The 15,977-nt window shown below is 37.7% G+C and overlaps 1 long non-coding RNA gene across 1 annotated transcript in view; it reads left to right on the top strand.

The window, feature by feature from the left end:
* Positions 1-15,977, top strand: part of LOC308256118 — a 451,053-nt gene that overhangs the window by 203,628 nt on the left and 231,448 nt on the right. The window contains exon 2 of the long non-coding RNA XR_013961410.1: positions 15,299-15,360. This is a non-coding gene — a long non-coding RNA (uncharacterized lncRNA). The remainder of the gene's footprint in view (positions 1-15,298; positions 15,361-15,977) is intronic.

The raw sequence follows: 15,977 nt of genomic DNA, 5'->3' as shown, positions 1-15,977 counted from the left end.
GTTGTTTTGATTTGCATCTCTCTGATGATTAGTGACTTTGAGCAGATTTTCACATTTCTCTTGGCCTTCCTCTGTCTTCTTTTGAAAAGTGTCTATTTAGATCAGTTGCCCATTTTTTGATTGGGTTGTTTATCTTCTTTTTGTTAAGCTGCATGAGTTCCCTGTAAATGTTGGAGATTAAACCCTTATCGTTGATATCATTGGCAAATATGTTCTCCCATGCAGTGGGCTTTCTTGTTGTTTTATTGATGGTCTCCTTTGCTGTGCAAAAGCTTTGTATTTTGATGTAGTCCCATTTGTTTATTTTCTCTTTAGTTTCCATTGCTCTAGGAGCAGTATCAGTGAAGAAATTGCTTCAGCATATGTCAGAGATTTTTCTGCCTGTGGATTCCTCTAGTATTTTTATGGTTTCTCATCATATGTTTAAGTCCTTGATCCATTTTGAGTTTATTTTTGTGTATGGTATAAGTTGGTGGTCTAGTTTCATTTTTTTGCATGTATCTGTCCAATTTTCCCAACACCATTTATTGAAGAGACTGTCTTGACTCCATTGTATATTCATGCCTCCTTTGCCAGATATTAATTGAGTGTAGTGATTTGGGTTGATTTCTGGGTTCTCTATTCTGTTCCATTGATCTATATGTCTGTTCTTGTGCCAGTACCAGGCAGTTTTGAGAAAAGTGGCTTTGTAATACAGCTTGAAATCTGGTATTGAGATCCCACCTACTTTGCTCTTCTTTCTCAGGATTGCTGTGGCTATTCGGGTTCTTTTTTTATTCCAGATGAATTTTTGGAGAGTTCTTTCTAGGTCTGTGAAATATGCCATTGGTATTTTAATGGGGAGTGCATTGAATCTATAGATTGCTTTTGGTAGTATGGACATTTTAATGATGTTGATTCTACCAATCCATGAACATGGTATGTTCTTCCATCTGTTTACGTCCTCCTCTATCTCTTTTTTCAGGGTCCTGTAGTTTTCTGCATATAGGTCTTTTACCTACTTAGTTAAGTTTATTCCTAGGTATCTTAATTTTTTTGGTGCGATGGTAAATGGGATTGCTTTTTTAGTCTCTCTTCTGTAAGTTCACCATTGGTGTATAGAAATGCCATGGATTTCTTGGTGTTAATTTTGTATCCTGCTACATTGCCAAATTAATTTATTAAGTCTATTAGTTTTTTGATGGAGTCTTTCAGGATTTTTATGTACAATATCATGTCATCTGCAAATAAGGAGAGCTTTACTTTTTCTTTTCCAATTTGGATGCCTTTTATTTCTTCTTCTTGTCTAATTGCAGTGGCTAATACTTCCAGTATTATGTCTAACAAGAGCAGTGACAGTGGGCATCCCTGTCTTGTTCCTGTTCTTAGGGGAAATGGTTTTAGTTTTTGCCCATTGAGTATGATGTTAGCTGTGGGTTTATCAAATATATCTTCTATTCTTACCTTTGTTGAGAGTTTTTATCAAGAAAGGGTGTTGATTTTTGTCAAATGTTTTTTCTGCATCAATTGATATGACTATGTGATTTTTATCTCTCAATTTGTTTATGTGATGTATCACGTTTATTGATTTGCGGATATTGTACCATCCTCACATTCCTGGGATAAATCCTACTTGGTCATGGTGTATGATCTTTATGATGTAGTGCTGGATCTGATTTGCTAGAATTTTGTTGATGATTTTGGCATCTATGTTCATGCAGGATATAGGCTTGCAATTCTCTTTCACTGTTTTATCTTTATCTGGTTTTGGCATTAGGATGATGCTTGCTTCATAGGATGAGCTTGGAAGTCTTCCTTCCTCTTGAATTTTCTGGAATAGTCTGAGGAGGATAGGTTTTAGTTCTTCCTTGAATGTTTGGTAAAACTCCCCTGTGAAGCCATCTGGCCCCGGGCTTTTGTTTGCTGGAAGCTTTTTGGTGACTGCTTCAATTTCTTCCATAGTTATTGGCCTATTGAGATGTTTAGATTCTTCCTGATTGAGTTTTAGAAGGTTATATTTTTCTAGGAATATGTCCATTTCCTCCAGGTTGTCCAGTTTGTTGGAATAGAGTTGTTCGTAGTATTTTTTAATAATCCTTTGTATTTCTGTGGGGTCTGTTGTTATTTCACCTTTTTCATTTCTGATTTTGTTTATTTGGGTCCTCTCTCTTTGCTTCTTGGTGAGCCTGGCTAGAGGTTCATCAATCTTGTTTATCCTTTCAAAGAACCAGCTCTTGGTTTTGTTGATCTTTTGTATTGTTTTTCTTGGACTAAATGTCGTTTATCTCCGCTCTGATCTTTATTATTTCCTTCCTTCTGCTTACACTGGGCTTTTCTTGTTGCTCTCTTTCTAACTCTTTGAGTTGTAGGGTTAGGTAATTTATTACCATGGTTTCTTGTTTATTTTGCACTAGACTTGTAGGGCTATGAACTTCCCTCTCAAGACTGCTTTTGCTGTGTCCCATATATTTTGGATTGTTGTGTTTTTATTGTCATTTGTTGCCATGATGTTTTTTATTTCTTCATTGATCTCTCTGGTAACCCAGTCATTGTTTAATAGCATGCTGTTTAGTCTCCATATGTTTGACTTTTTGGGGGTTGTTTTTATTGTAGTTGATTTCTAGTTTTATGCCACTGTGATCTGAGAAGATGCTTGATATGATTTCTATCTTCTTGAATTTGAAGAGACTTTGCCTATGTCCCAACATATGGTCTATCTTTGAAAATGACCCATGTGCACTTGAGAAGAATGTATATTCTGTGGCTTTGGGGTGCAATGTTCTGAAGATGTCAATTAATTCCATCTGGTCTAGTGAGTTATTTAGGATTGATGTTTCTTTGCTGATTTTTTGTTTAGAGGATTTGTCCAGTGGTGATAGTGGGGTATTAAAGTCTCCTACTATGATTGTATTGTTGTCAAGCTCTCCTTTGATATTCTCCAGGAGTTTTTTTATGTATTTGGGTGCTCCTGTATTGGGTGTGTGTATGTTTACCAGAGTTATTTCTTCTTGTTTGATTGCTCCCTTTAGTATTATGAAGTGGCCTTCCTTATCTCTTGTTATGTCCTTCACTTTGAGACCTAATTTGTCAGATATAAGTATTGCTCCCCCAGCTTTTTTTTCCTTTCTATTCACCTGAAAAACCTTTTTCCATCCCTTCACCCTCAGTCTGTGTGCATCTTTTTTTCTGAGGTGGGTTTCTTGTAGACAGCAGATATGTGGGTTGTGTTTTCTTATCCAATCCATTACCCTGTGTCTTATGATTGGGGCATTTAATCCGTTTACATGTAAAGTTATTATTGATAGGTACTTATTTGTCCCCATTTTTATTCTTTACCCCTGTGTTCCTTCTTCACTCCCTATTTCTTTCTTTTTTTACAACAGACACTTTAGCATTTCTTGCATTGCTGGTTTGGTGGTAATAAATTCCCTTAGTCCTTTTTTGTCTGTGAAGCTCCTGATTTCACCCTTAATTTTGATTGATAGCCTTGCTTGGTACAGTATTCTTGGATTTAGACCCTTCCTTTGCATGACTTTGTATATTTCTTTCCATTCCCTTCTGGCCTGATGAGTTTCTGTTGAGAAATCAGTGGCTAGTCTGATGGGGGTTTCTTCATAGGTAACTTTCTGTCTCTCTCTGGCCACTTTTAAGATTCTTACTTTGTCGTTGGTGTTTGCCAATTTAATTATAATGTGCCTTGGCGTCAGTCTTTTGGGGTTCATTTTGTGTGGGACTCTGTGAGCTTCTTGGGTTTGTGTGGGTTTTTTCTTCCCTATATCAGGGAAGTTTTCTGCCATTATTTCTTCAAACATGTTTTCTATTCCTTGTTCAGTTTCTTCTCCTTCTGGAACCTTTATTATGCGGACGTTGTTTTGTTTCATGTTGTCCCAAAGTTCCCTTAGGCTCTCTTCCTGCTTCTTAATTTTTTTTTTTTCTAGAAGCTGCTCTACTTGGGTATTTTTTTCCTACCTTGTCTTCTAGCTCACTGATGCGGTCCTCTGCTTCTTCTAGTCTACACTTGATGCTTTCTATTGAGTTCTTACAGCAGTGATGTCATTTTTCATTTCTTCTTGGTTCTTCTTCATTTCCTCTTTGTTCTTACTCATATTGTCAAATTTGTCTTCCATTCTTTTCAGCCACCTTATGACCATTTCTCTGGATTCTTTCTCTGGCTGGTTGCTTGCCTCCATTTTGTTTACTTCCTTTTCTGGTGATGCCTGTTTTTCTTTCATATGCGGGCTGTTTCTTTGTCTCCCCATGGTCTCTCTTCTCCGGGTGTGTGGTTATGTAGTTCTCTCTCTCCTGCGTTGATTTAAAGGCTCAAAATACAACACAACCAGGTACAACACACAAGGCACTGAGCAGAAATGTATTCATGATATTAATAACCCCAAATAAAGGTGACCACCAGAGAAAGGCAAATTAGGGATAGGAGAGAAAGAAGAAGAGAAAAAAAAAAAAAGAAAGAAAGGAGTGCCAAAATGAAATTGGGAAAAGAAAAAAAAAGTAAGAGAGAAAAGAAAGAGAATAAGAAAGAAAAGGGGAACAAACTATATATGGGGAGAAAACTCCAATAGAATAGCCACTAATCCCAGCAAATGCCAGTAACAAGTATCTGAAGATGAATACAAACTACAAACAACAATTAATATCAAGCAAGGCAAGAAAAAACAGATGCATAAAACAAAACAAAGCAAACAAAAAAACAAAAAAAAGAATAAGCAAAACAATCTCACAAACAAGCATAAAAAATCGATATAATCAACTTTTAAGCAAACAACAACAAAATGATAGAGAAAAAAACAATTTTTTGGATAGTGAAGACAGAGAAGAGAGAGATGTGTATGAACTCGGAGCAGGGCATTGGAAATTAGATATATAAGTAGAGTGAAATTTTAACAGTGGTAAAAAGAAAGAATAGGGAAAATCTAAAGCAGGAAAAGGGTAAGAGAAACAGGGCAACAAAAGGGCAAAAGTTAGGGAGAGAGTGATGGCATAAAGGTAGAGTTGAGATAGAATAGAATGATGCTAAAGGAAAGACGAAAATAGAATGTAGAACACTAATCTCAAAGTCAAAGAGAAAATAAAATGACACTTTTTTTTTTAAAAAAAAGGTAAAATAGTAGTAGTAATAATACTGATTGAAAATAAAAATGTAATAATTAAAAAGGTAAAATCAAGTGAGGAAAAAAGAAAAAAAATTAGTTTCTTAAGTAAAAGATGAAAAATAAAAAAAAAATAAAAAATAAAAAAATAAAAATAAAATGTGCAGTAGTGATGGTCATTCACTTCCTCTATTGTTCTGTTTGGCGCACCTGTTTCCCAGTCAGGACAGTATTGCAGTTCCCTGCGTTTCACTGCTCCTCAGTGTTGTAAGCCAGTCCTGATTTTTAAGTAGCCGGTGTGTCTTACTTTCTTGTATTCCTTTATTTGTGATTACACAAGAGTCAATTTGTGATTCAGCCCCTGGGTAGCAGTGTTTCTAGGTTGACCTCCGGGTCTATAGGTCTTCTCTAGCCTGTGCTTAGATCCTGCTTTCCCTGTGGCACTCAATACCAGTTTGTGGGAGTGGGCTGCCCCAGAGCTGGTTCTCTGACGGTCACTCCCCACTCTGATCCCCAGGTTCCAGAAAAACAACTTTCCCCTGCAGTCTCCTAGGTTGTCCCCAACTGGATGATCCTATGTATTGGGTTCAGTAATCAGAAGCAAGGATTTAAAGATGAGAAAGGACAAGTGTGCAAACTCCGGGTCTGTGTGCAAGCCTGCGCAATCCCCTTTCCCCCCTTGTGTCCAAGCAGCCAGCACACTCCCAAAATTTTTAGGCTGTCCTTCTGCGTCAGATCAAAATGGGTTGCTTTTTAGAGATCCCCTCTGTTAGTAGCTCTGAGGACCCCCTTCCACATTCACGGATCACGCCAGCCCCAACAGCCACAGATTTTTCTAGGTGCAGACTTCCCCTGGTCCTCCAGCTCCTGCAGTGTGCGCGTTTGTCTGTCCTGCTGGGACCAGAGACCTCACCTTATCCCAGGCAAAATCTGACCTTTCCGTGGTGGAGTGTAGAGCTCCTCTGAATCCACTTGTTTTCGCCAATTGGGGACTGGTGCTCTGGGGTTCGCAGCTGTTTGGTGGGTATTGCAGTTGTAGATTTTCAGGCTTCAGATAACATCCACTTTCCCCTTCAAGATGGCATGGTCTCCACATCCGAGCCGGTGGCTCCAGGAGGGAACCCAGCAGCAGTGGGGGCTGCCTGGTTAGAAGACCCCCGTCCAGCAGTCCCCCACCTTTTCCTGGAATATAGCTGTCCCTTAACTCTCCAACAGACACTACCCATGCGACCCTCAGCTGTTCTTTCTATCTGCTCTGGGACAAGGCTCGGGACATGTCTGTCTATCCTGCCACCATTTTTCCACTCCTGGGCAAGAATTTTTTTTAAAAAGCTCCCCAGGTAATCTAATTGTGCAGACAGGGTTGAGAACCACTGATAAAAATCAAACAACATATAAGTTTCTCCTGAATCTATAGGAATCACTTTTTCAGCAATTGCCCTCTTACATGAATGAAAATTAATTATACAGGTGGAGGGAAAGAGATTCCATGTCATCAAATTTCTTTCTGTAGTCTGCTTACACAGAGAATAGGGCACTTGACTGAGGCTTGAAACAGTTCTGACCCAGGGTTATGAATATGAAAGCTGGACTGCCCTGGATGTCTCCCCTGCCTTTGACTTAGCATAGCAACTGGTAAGGCAGGTGTGGACAGCCAGCCAACTTACTCACCCACCCTCTGCCCTCACCATCCTCTGTCAAATGGTGATGGGAATATGGTGGCTATAAGAGTCAAATTAAAAATATACCAACATCTTGAAAGCATGAAGTAAGTGTTTTAAGATAAAGAATTAAGAATCACATTTTCTCCTTTAGGCCAAATGATAAAGCAGTAAATATGTATTTTACTACTTTTGTTTATACCACCAAGGAGAGAGATTAAAATGGTTATCAGTACTTATAGTTTGCATTTTTTTCAATATATTTTATTGATTTTTCACAGAGAGGAAGGAAGAGGGATAGAGAGTTAGAAACATTGATGATAGAGAAACATCGATCAGCTGCCTCCTGCATACCCCCTACTGGGGATGTACCCGCATCCACGGTACATGCCCTTGACTGGAATCGAACCTGGGACCCTTCAGTCTGCAGGCCGACGCTCCATCCACTGAGCCAAACCAGCTAGGGCTATAGTTTGCATCTTAATAACAAATGTAAGTGACCTTTAAATGAGCTGTTATTTGGGTTGTGTGTTCTCTGTTACCACAGGCACTTAAAAAATTAATCCCCCTTGCTCACTTTCCCCTTCCTCTTAGTATTGTTCCTAAATGACTATGATCTAAATACTTACATAATTAAATTGCAGTAAATGTGGGAGAAAACCTTTTTGGGGATGGGGCATGTATCCGAGAGTGAACATTGTGAATAGTTCATGGCATAGTGAATGAGGGATCTGATGTGCTATGTGGTCAGTGCACTTCACCACGATCCCAGCCGCGGCCAGGGCTCATTTCGCTTTGGTTTTATAAACCTCTACATTTGTTATTGTCTGTTTTACGGAAGTAAAAACAGATTTGCTCTGTGTATTTTCTTTTAACTATGATCTTTTTGTTACTTTAATTTTTTGAAAGCATCCTTTATAAATGCTAACCATTAACAATATAGAGCTTGCATATTTTACTTAACTGACAATTTATCATCTTTTATTTTGAAAGTACACACTAGTGAATTTACTGGCACAAAATAAACCTGGCAAGTTTTATTGGCCTTAATAAGTTATTAGGGGTGTGTGTGTGTGTGTGTGTGTGTGTGTGTGTGTGTGTGAACTTCAGCTTTTACATGGTCTGCCTCTAATGCCCAAAAGTCTACCACTGATTGACTATGTTTATTATTTTTAAAAACCCATTAAAAAGATATCTAAACAAAATTTTTTAAAAAGACATTTAATTTTCTTTTATAATCACAAGATTTTTACAAGTAGCGATGCTTTTAATCATTTCATTCAGATAATTTATTATGTGCTCCTTTATAATCTTACAGTTTAGAGAACTGCGTTTAAGTGAAATGGAGGGTGCACTTTTTGACTCAGGCTCATCAATAGCATGTCCTAAATATGGGACTTGTTTAGTTTTTATATAACTGTAATAACAACCCCAGTCTGAGAATCTACACGTTAATTTATGTGACACTACTGTATTAAACATTCCACCCTGGAAGAAAAAATAAAAACCCCAAACTGTCCTTAAAAGAGGAAAACGGTTCCTCGTGATGTGCTTGTTCTCATCTCTTTGTCCCATCCCCAAGGCTGCATCTATGAGTCTTCATTTTGATTAACAGCCTTTCTTAGGAAGTGGGAGGCAGAGACGAAGATGCTAAACTCTCTCTGAAGTGTGTGCTAAATGATTCACAACAGTGTGAATGAATCAATTTCTGCAAGCATTCCCAACCTTTTAAATCTGTAGTCTGCCAAAGCTTTGTTGGATTCCATTCAATTAAAAAAAAAGGCACCTTTCTCCACGGCACCTCTTTTTATGCAGCCTACAAGTATTTAAGTCCTTTGTGTTTCAGCTGAATTTTACTTGTTCCAGAGATAGTGTTTTGAAGAAGCATCTAATATTAATTTGTCTTTACATTTAAATGTGTTAAGGTCTGCCTCTTTCATTTTCATCATGGCTACTTGGGTTTTAGTGGCCTCAAATGTTTATGTTAAGAAACTACTGGAAATAAGAGAAAGTGAGATTTGGCTCATCCCAGTGGGTGCACAAATATGTATCCTATGTGATACTGAAGAAGAATTATCTGATCCCAAATGAAAGTGAAATACCTTTTTCTGAGTGTTCCTTTATTATTTATAGGGAAAACAAGTCAGCAACAAATACACCTAGCTAATTGTGTAAAGGTTACTTAATTTTTCAATGCATCATTGAAAACTCAATACTGATCTGAGACCCAAGTATGATCTCCCAAATGGTATGGTTCTATTTGGGGCAAGTTGGAGGCTGTATTTCAAGGACAGTAACGTAACACTCAGGGGATGTCTTTTTTCTGATGACTGGTGATGTTCTCCCTCCAAATGGGAGTACATTTTAAGAGAGGCATCATTGTTCTAGACTCGCAGGGGTCCTCAAACTACGGCCCGCGGGCCACATGCGGCCCGCCGAGGACATTCATCCGGCCCGCCGGGTGCCGCTGCCTGTCTTGCTTAGCAGCTGACTCGTCCCGGGCCTGCAGTGCGCATAGGAATTTGTTCATAGTTTTTTTTAAAAACTATAGTCCGGCCCTCCAACGGTCTGAGGGACAGTGAACTGGCCCCCTGTTTAAAAAGTTTGAGGACCCCTGTTAGAGCAAGGAATTTAGCGATTACTTTGTGTTATTTAGAAACAGTCAAGCCTATCATAACCCCATCATCTAGCTCAGAAAAGGGGTTTAGTAGAAAGGATATTATGAACGACAGGCAAAATGGTCCAAAGACTATGAGTTCATTGGAGCAATGGCTTTCAAGGTCTGGTCTGTAGACCCCAACACCAGAATCACCCATGGTGCTGGCAAAAATGGGATCCCTGGCCCTGACCAGCATGCTCAGTGGTTAGAGTAACAACCCTTGAGCCAAAGGGTCTCAGGTATGATTCCAGTCAAGGGCACATACCTGGGTTGGAATTCCTCACCCCAGTTGGGGCTCATGGGGGAGGCAACCAAGTGATGTGGCTCTCTCACATCAATTTTTCTCTCTTCTCCTCTTTCCCCCCTCCCTTCCACTCTCTCTAAAATCAATAGAAAAAATGTCTTCCAGTGAGGATGAACCTTTCTTTTTTTTAAATGGGATTCCCGGCCTATCTTCAGATTTACTGAGTCCAAGATATAGGATGTGAGGCCCAGGAACCTGTATGCTCACCAGGTTCTCAAGGTTGAGCTTGCTCAAGTTTGAGACACTACTGTTGCATTCTAACATACTCTTTGACATCTCTAGGAAGTTTTACAGACTATCAACTAGTCCCATTGCACAAGCAAGATACTCATTCTGAGCATAGATTTGTTCCCATACTATCTGGTAGGAAGAGAGGATTGGTTATCAGAAAACAGGGAGAAAGATTGAATATTAGAAGTGATGATTTTAAAGAAATCACCTATGAAAACAAAAGGATTCATGTTAAGGAAAGAAAAGTTAAGCCATATTGGCTCATGAAGGTTTGTGGTTTAGATACCACATCTTCATATTTTCTGATAGATCATGCCTCTCCCTCCCTCTCCTCTTCCCCCTCCCCTCTTTGCCTCACCTCCCTGATAAGGTGTCTTAGAATTTATGTGCTGAAAGCTCATTAAACAGTTTTTTGGTGGCAAATAATAATTCTATTAAGTAGGACCAGATTTTTTTTTTTTGAGAGAATGATCAGGAAATCTCTACAAAAACAATATTTATGTCCCTAAATGGTGTAATCTATAATAATAAAAGCATAATATGCTAATTAGACTGGACATCCTTACGGACGACCTTCCAGACGAAGCAGGGGCTGCACAGACGAAGCAGGGGCTGCAGCCACGGGATCGAGGCAGCCACTGCGGCTGCGAAGGCCTGCTCTTGCACGAATTAAGTGCATGGGGCCTCTGGTGAATAATATCAATGCGTTTGTAAGAACACAAGGGTAGAAGGTGCCGTGGTATTTATGTTGGGGTGCAAGAGAAATCTGATTGTTATAGTTAAAGAAGAAAACTTACTTAAATTTTTTTGGTTTCCCAGAATTATAAAATATTAGTTTTCCTTTTTCATTTCACACTTTACGTAGATGTAAATTTAACTGTTTTCATCTTTTCCAGAGAGCAGGGATATTTTCCACTGAATTCAAGAGCATAATGAAAGTTAATGATTTACAAAGTTCAGATGGGGTTTGGTTGGGAAAAGTTAGAGTTTCTGGTGGGTTACTATTGCAAGAGAGTATTTCTTTCTTTTTCCTTTTTCATTGTATTTCTTGTGTAAGCTAGAGTGGTCAAATTATAAACTTTTCCCAATAAGTTATACCAGTGGTCGGCAAACTCATTAGTCAACAGAGCCAAATATCAACAGTACAACGATTGAAACTTCTTTTGAGAGCCAAATTTTTTAAACGTACACTTCTTCTAATGCCGCTTCTTCAAAATAGACTCGCCCAGGCCGTGGTATTTTGTGGAAGAGCCACACTCAAGGGGCCAAAGAGCTGCATGTGGCTCTCGAGCCGCAGTTTGCCGACCACAGAGTTATACAAATGCCATGCTTTGAATAATTAAAGTCCAGAAAAGCAAAATCACATCTCAGTCATCCTGCACCTTTTATGAATGTCTTCCCTTCCTCTCTTCTTGACATACTTCCTTGATCATTTCTTCATCTCAAATGCTTTCTTCTTCATGCCTAGAACTTAAAAGAGTTCACAGAACTATGATTGTGTCCCCATTGTAATATGCTTTGTTTGGTAAATAATTTAACCTATTTTAATTTCTGTTTCTTCCCTTATGTTCAGCTCATAAGTTCAAATGAAATGTTGCATTTGAAAGCTTTAAAAATTTATCTCCATAGTATCCACTTATGAAGAGGTCTACCCACAAGGACACTGTGCTGCCTTTTTCTATGAACCTTTTTGTGCTTATTGTGTCATCTGTTTGGTATTTATCATAACTACACTTGAATTATAAGGCAGTCATTACCTTTGGTCACACCATCTTCTTAACTAGACTTTGAGCTTCTTAAAGGCAGGTACCATTGCTTAACTGCCCTCCACAATGGTAATATGGGAGATTTTTAATGTAGATTTATAAATTATCATGCTTTTTTTTGGCAACTTGTGTCTGGACCATGAAAGTATAGAAGGAAAGATAATTTCAAGCCTAGATGATTAGAGCTGAAAAATCCAAGTAAATTTGTGTTTGTGGCTGAAACAGAAACTTAGACACCAATGGTGATATATAATAAACAGTGATCAAAAGCTTCTGGGAAAGGAGACTTTATATGAAAGTGAACAACCTCTAATCCAAATATATGTAAGAAATGAATGGTTTTAGTATATTAGACACGAGGTTCCAAAAAGTCATCTCCCAATTACTTGCCTTCTTCACATTTATCAAGTGATAGTCACATAAATTATGCTTTGACAAACATTTTCAATTTCCTTAGAAACTTTGAGTTTGTACTATATACCCTTCTCTGAAGACTTGACTATTTAGTTAGGATATCCAGTTGGAACTGTATGTCAAAATGATTAGAATCAGTAGATTAATTATAAAAGGCAATGTTCTTAGGAGTTATTTATTACGTCCCTAGTGGCTGGAGTTTATTTTTAAGTATATTTCCTCATGCTTCAAGCTTTATTTACAGACTTAACTTCTTAGCATGAAGTTTGGCTTTCATGATTTCACTCCATGCACTGGGCTTGTACAAGTGGCTATTGAACACCAGCCAGGAAGATTCACTTTTTATCACAAGATGGAAAACTTCTTTCAATATGGTTCTATCTTGAGATATCTGTTTTCTGCTGCTGGTTAAATATCAGTGACACAGAAGGTAGTACGCATTCGTCGAACACTTTAAGATAAGTACTTTCAGGACTGTTTAAAAATCTGAAACTGGGGATTCTGATGAAAAAATATAAGTGGACCATATCACAATAAACTGAACTTACTCATTTCTCTCTTTTACCTCCCACCTGTAATTCTACATGCAGAGACGGGGAGAAAGAGTAATTGTGAAAGACCTGGAGGAATGTCCAAACAGCCGACTTTCTGTTAGAGTTGGCATTTATCTCCTTTTAAAATAATCCATGGGTTAGGTGTGTTTCTGAGCTGAAATTTAGGAGATGAGAAAAAATAGGAAATTTGGAATGTCATATATAGGGAAGCATTTCTGTCAAACATTATTGAAGCTGGAAAAGAATGAAATTGAAACAAAGAACACCTGCTACTTTAATGCATTTTAAAAAACATAATGGTCTTTACTTGCTGACTCAAAATACAGTATTTTCAGAGAAGAGGAAGTGCTAATCTAACAGAGAAACTATAATGATTCACTATGTAAGATATGAAATCAGAAATATTTCAAATTGGGTTTTTCAGTTTCTGGAGGGGTAGCTATTTTGTATAAAAGTGGTTTTACTCATCAGGTGGTGAATATTTCTCACAAATTGCACTAAAGAGAATAAAATCGGCTTGTCACTAAAGATTTTTTTTTTTTATTGACATCTTTAGCTTGTCTTCATGCCAGTAATTAAATTGCTAATTATGTGTTTCTGTTACTGTGGTCATGCTTTTATTATATAATTGCTTCAAGTTTTGCTCAAATCACTAACAATATTTATTTAACCTTTTTGTACATTAAATAAATTTTAATATATAGAAGCTTTGGAACGAGTTCATTGACTGTTTTGATTAGCAAAATCAAAGGAATTCTAACCTTTCTTGTAGTTACATGGGTTGGTTCATATTTTCAATGAGCTTGCTGATAATTATTCATTCAAGCCATAGCAATCATTGAAAGACCAATTGAAATAGAACAGAAAAATTACAAAGAAAACTTTTCAACATGCCGTTGTTCATTCTAAATAAATTTAAATGATTTTTCTTGAGGTAATTGGAAATGTAAGATTAACAATGCGATCTTTAATATGTGCCCCATACATTTCAAAAAGTTATTTGATTAAATGGTGGGTAATTCAGTTACCAAGCTTCCCCTCCCCTTTTGAATGTAGGCATAATTTTTGTCAATGTTTCAATGTAGTCATGATTTTGTTTTCTCATTTGTTTATTTTATGCAAACCATAAGAGACATTTTTCTCAGTGAAGATTGCCTCTTTATTTTATTTTGAAATATTTGTATATTTATTTCATTAAATGAGATAATGCTTTTTCTTATTAACATAATTTCCAGTACATTAAACATATTTCTCTACAGACAGAAGAGAGGAATCAAATTAAATGACAGCTAAATCACTGGCAGCAATTTCAACTGTTAAAAGAAATAAGTGTCTCTGTTTTCTTTGTGATCACAAGATGTGCTGTAAAGGGAAATGAAATACTAAAGAAAGAAGGGAAAACATAAAGAAATAATGACTGACTTATTGCAGTAATACCATGGAGAGAAGAAAAATTCACTGCAAATAAAAGCTAAAATAATATAGTGGATTTGAAAGTTACAAAATTCATTTCTTATTGATGAGTTTGGTGGAAGCTTAATACTAAGTAAACTGATGAAAAAATCAATGCAATAAACTATGAATGATGAAAGTTGAAATAAATACTTTGCGTATGGAAGACCATTATTCTAAATGTCTTTAATTTTTAAATAATTCATGTCTTTATGTTTACAAAAAAAAAAAAGGAATTATTGCTTGGTGGACTCAAAATGCATGTAAAAAGCATCTACTAGAATTCCATATTTAGTAATAAGTCCAAGTGCTATTGGTTACCTTATGATTTTTAGTATCCTGTCCTGACTTTGACAGAAGTGCATTAGGGGGAGGTGAACCCTACTTTAAAAAATGGTGCTTACAAATGATGCTGGTACCTTTATACAGCATAGTAACTCCATCAAGGATAAACTGCTTTCTAAGAAGACAATTACTATTTGGAATCTTGAAAGAACAAAACTCAGAATATATATTGTATGTATGTATTTATGTATATAGTATGCTTGTGATTGTTCTGGGGACATTGATGGCATTTTTTGACAGGATTCAGCATTGCCACATACACATGCATGTTCCTACAAACGTGTGTGTACGTGTTTGTATTTTTTATGCTTGTCAGATTGTTAGTATGTTCAAATCAGAGCATACAAGTTACCTGGATCTGTGCATTTGCAGGTGGGCTTATCCACTCATTTTCTCTTTTCACACATCATTAAAAATAACTGGTTAATTTAATCAATTCAATCAGAAGCCAGTCAATTCAGTATGGGGAGAAAAATCACTTGAGCCACTGGTGCTGAATTGATTTTGACTGAATTAACCTTCTAATATAGTTGATCTTGAAGCCCTCTCTTCTCCAAGTCTGTCTTTCTTTCCCCATCCTGTCCTCCAATCAATTTTTACCCTAATCCTTCACCATCCCTCTCCCTTTAGTCCTTCCCACCCCTTTTTTGGGGGGACTTTCTCTTTCCTTCATCCCTCTAACACATTCAGAAGCCTTCTCTATCTGCCCCTTTCTTCCTGTTCATTCTAGCCTTTTACCAGACACACAGCTACCCCTGCCCCACGGGGGAAAAAATCCCTCACACAATAAAACATTCTAAATCTGGTTTTTCTTTTTTTGAATTGCAGAGATTTGAAACTATTGCTTGGCTGAAAACATTGGGCTCCCCGTCTAGAATGTGACTCTAAAGGTAATCATTGTGATTTTTCCCACTTTTAGAGACCTCTTTTTCCCAAAGGTTCTCAGGTCCCTCTCAGTGTAAACTTTTGGATCATCTCTGGGACTGTTTTCTCTCAGTACGGCAGCTTTGTGGGCTGTGTGATAACTGCAAGGCGCACAGTTTTCTGAGGGGTGAAGGAGGGCTGGCATGGAGGGAGGGCGATGTTAATGTTCAGGAATCCTTATGTTTGCCCACATTGGAAATACTTCCTGTTATCTTTCTTTCAGAATGCAGGGGATAAGGCAAAAGTGCAGGCCACATGCAAGAGATTTTGAATTATGCATTAAGCTGATAATGCTCTGGAATGCAAGCATATTCAATAAATAACTAGGCTGGTAGGGGAAAGGAGGTCACTTTACCCGTGTGGAGGGCACCACATGTGGAGAGAACTAGAGGAAGCCTAGGTGAAGGGTGACAGCGAGGTCGGCTCCTTTTAGCTTGCTCTGATGAAGAAGCAAGAAGAGTAAGTTAATATTGAAATTATTGTCTAATGCTTATTTGCTTTTAAATTGATTTCTCCAAGATAACAAGACTATCTCTAGGGTGGGCCCTATGTGTGCAGGTTTGCTTTTGTGGCAGAGTGAGCC

This window comes from Plecotus auritus (genome assembly GCF_963455305.1).
Source record: "Plecotus auritus genome assembly, chromosome: 8".
In the NCBI taxonomy this organism is placed as follows: domain Eukaryota; kingdom Metazoa; phylum Chordata; class Mammalia; order Chiroptera; family Vespertilionidae; genus Plecotus; species Plecotus auritus.
Note: the sequence above shows the minus strand (reverse complement) of the source record. Positions and strands in the feature narration are given on the sequence as shown.